This window comes from Corapipo altera, unplaced genomic scaffold (assembly GCF_003945725.1).
Source record: "Corapipo altera isolate COAL_440 unplaced genomic scaffold, ASM394572v1 23, whole genome shotgun sequence".
Classification (NCBI taxonomy): domain Eukaryota; kingdom Metazoa; phylum Chordata; class Aves; order Passeriformes; family Pipridae; genus Corapipo; species Corapipo altera.
The window spans coordinates 1,073,974-1,076,275 of NW_020884878.1; positions in this window are offsets into that span (position 1 = coordinate 1,073,974).

Genomic DNA, 2,302 nt, shown 5'->3' on the forward strand with positions numbered 1-2,302 from the left:
AGCACTGGGTGGTCAGGGTGGTGTGTAATATGGCAGCAGATCTTCACAGGGCTTTGGGGGGCCTGCCAGAGCTATTGGCTTTCTTGTCAAGTCCCCAGTGTTTGTTTAGCTGCTATTCCATGAGTGCTGTAGTTGGAGCAGAGAATTTTGATTGAGCAGCAAGCAGCTGTGGCAAGAAGCCTGTGACAAACATTTCTTGTTTTCATAGAATCATAGAGTGGTAAAATGTTTCTGTTGGAAGGTGCCTTAAAGATCATCTAATTCCACCCTCCTGCCAAGGGCAGGGACACCTTCCACTAGACCAGGTTGCTTCGAGCCCCCTCCAACCTGGCCTTGGACAATTCCAGGGATGGGACATCCACAGCTTCTCTAGGCAACCTGTGCCAGGGCCTCACCACCCTCCCAGTGAAGAATTTCTTCCCAATATCCAACCTAAACGTCCCCTCTTTCAGTTTGAAGCCATTCCGCCATGTTCTATCACTACATGCCCACGTCCAAAGTCCCTCTCCAGCTCTCTGGTAGCCCCTTTAGGTACTGGAAGAGGCTCTAAGGTCTCCCTGGAGGCTTTGCTTCTCCAGTCTGAACAGCCCCAACTCTCTCAGCCCGTGCTCACAGGAGAGGTGCTCCACATGTGCAGACTAGTGTGTTGGTAACACGTTCCTGGACTCACAGCATGACCCACTCACTGCTCTCCCTTTTCACTGACAAAGCTGCCAAGGGTGGCTGGGGAGGTACAGTGGGGTGGGAAGAGCAGGGCTGGAGCAGCAGGGATGAACCTCAGCCACAAAGCTGTAGCAGCATTGCCAGCTGCAGGAACTGCAGTCAGTGATGGCTGCTCTAACCCCAACGATATTTCACTTATGCTGATGGGGGAGCATTGTTATCCCATGAACTGTGCTCTCCAGAGCAGGTAAAATCCTCTGCTTGATTTCCCCCCCCTAATTCTTAGACAATGACTGCAGATCTTGGAGGAACTTTCCATCTAGTCTGATTAGCAGATCGCATTCTCTGCACCTCCGCACTTGCAGGTTGGTCAATCACTGGACAAGTCTTTGCAAATCCATGTTCAGCCATGCGAGCCCTCAGACATGCTTCACTCCATACCTACATGATTGTCTCATTTAATCTCTTCCTTTTGTGTGTTTGCCAATTTGTGACCCTCCAGTGCCATTTCAGGTCCTTGTTTGGGGATGAGCACCACTGTACCAAGGAGAAAGTATAAATGTGACCTGTGAAAAGTTGATTTTTATCATTATTTGTGCCTGTGTTTTGTTTTGGGGGGGTTGTTTGTTGTTATTTGCCCAGCTTGCCAAGCTACTCCTGTGCTCAGTCTGCGCTTGAAGGTGGTGTAAATAAGCACAAATCTGCCCATCTGGGTAGGGATGTCTTTGCTGTGGGTCCATGCTGTATGAGCAGTGTTGCCATGGCTTGAATGCCAGCTTTGTTGATGGCATGGCCAGAGCCCCCTCCATCACCAGTGGAGAGGGAAGGTACTTCCCCTCGCTCAGCATCATAGCAGGGCCAGAGGTGCTCACCTTTTCCCATGGTAGGAGACAGGCACTCTCAGCACAGGGAGTTTTTCCAACTCTTCCCCACTCTCTGTCAGATCATCTCTCAGCCCCACTGGGTGTTCAGCCCAGCCCCACTCCAGGACCTCTCTGCTGGGCTCTCCCAGCCACCTGCACTGGCACAGTGGGTGGGAAGGGTGCAGGGAGCATGTGTGAAACCAAGGAACCTCCTCAGTCTCCAACATGCCAGGAGGTGGGAGTCCATAAGATCCATGATCCACCACCCTCTTTGCTGGCTGTTTTTCCCCCTGAACTTTGCTGGTTTTCTGTAGGCACCAGAGGTGTCCCACCAGCCTTTCTCTGAGCCATGGCCTATCTCTGGTAGCCAAGAGCAAAGGGTCTGAATTGTGTGGGGGTCCTGCACATCAGAGACCCCCAGCTGGCATCTGTCTCTGCTTAGAAAGATGAAGATTTCTTTGTGAAACAACGGCTGTGCCGGGAGTGAGAGGGTGGAGCCAACAGGAAGCACACCTGTGGTTTAGATATGGAGTGAGAGCCTGGATTTTCAGAAGTAAACTCTGGGTCATGGTTTTGGGAGATGCTGGGGTTGAATTGGTATTTTCCTGTTTGTTTTCTTCCATTGCAGCTCTAGGTCTTATTCAAGAGATCTGAATTTCTGAAGGGGGGTGCTTAGCCTGGGATCCAAGCCTGTGTTCCTGGTGATGGAAAGCCTGCCTGTGACCTAAAACACCATTGGCTTTCCAAAGCCTAAGCCCAGCAAAGCCGTATGTGGA